This window comes from Penaeus monodon, chromosome 33, assembly GCF_015228065.2.
Source record: "Penaeus monodon isolate SGIC_2016 chromosome 33, NSTDA_Pmon_1, whole genome shotgun sequence".
NCBI lineage: Eukaryota > Metazoa > Arthropoda > Malacostraca > Decapoda > Penaeidae > Penaeus > Penaeus monodon.
In genome coordinates this window covers 28,962,806-28,963,535 of record NC_051418.1, presented here as the reverse complement: position 1 = coordinate 28,963,535, position 730 = coordinate 28,962,806, and the positions used below count along the sequence as shown (strand labels likewise).

The 730-nt window shown below is 45.8% G+C and overlaps 1 protein-coding gene across 2 annotated transcripts in view; it reads left to right on the top strand.

Annotated features, from left to right (window-relative positions):
• The window catches only part of LOC119594202 (protein bric-a-brac 2-like), a gene marked incomplete in the record, with an annotated part of 27,988 nt that overhangs the window by 355 nt on the left and 26,903 nt on the right, over positions 1 to 730 (top strand).

The window sequence follows — 730 nt, the reverse complement described above, 5'->3', positions numbered from 1 at the left end:
AACTTCATCCTTGTCAATATTTGTAAATTATGACATACCCAACTTTATGGAAAATATTTAATCAGGCTTGAACCCAATTGAAGCATTTTTAGGGTTAGTTTTGTACCCATTGTCGTCCATGGGATTGCCTGTGTTATTGTGAATGACTTTATTTACTCTAGTTGGTAAACAGGACACCGGCCAATGTGCAGACACCTGTTGTAGGCCAGTCGCGAAAATATCCATCCCGCCAATGCTCTCGAGGAGGTGCGGCGGCAAAGTTGCCATTTTTTGTAATGGATGCATTTTAATTGCCAAATACATCGAACTTCGCCACCTCTGCGCTCAACGTCAACTGCTTGGGTCACATTGGAGCGGCGTCATAGTGTCACTGGACCACCACAACAAGCAAGTGTCATAATTACAGGTCCTTCAGGAGGCGGCAACAGACGAGTACTGTGGTGTCTGGTGGATCAAAAACCCTTTGGAGATACTGGGCCTCTGCGTGTGTGTGTATACTGTGTAATACAAGACCGCGGCTCTCATCATGCCGGGACAAATCTCTCTCCACCTTGCTCGGCTATTCTAGGTGCATTTACTGTTGTGTTTTTTTTCTCTCTCTTCCCCCCCACTTGCTAATTATGCAGTGGGGATCACACACACTTTTTTAAGCCCCTCGGCAGATTGGTTTGCGATGTGGGGGTTGTTTTAGTAAGCTCGTTGCTGATGAATCGAGTTGGAGGTTTTACTC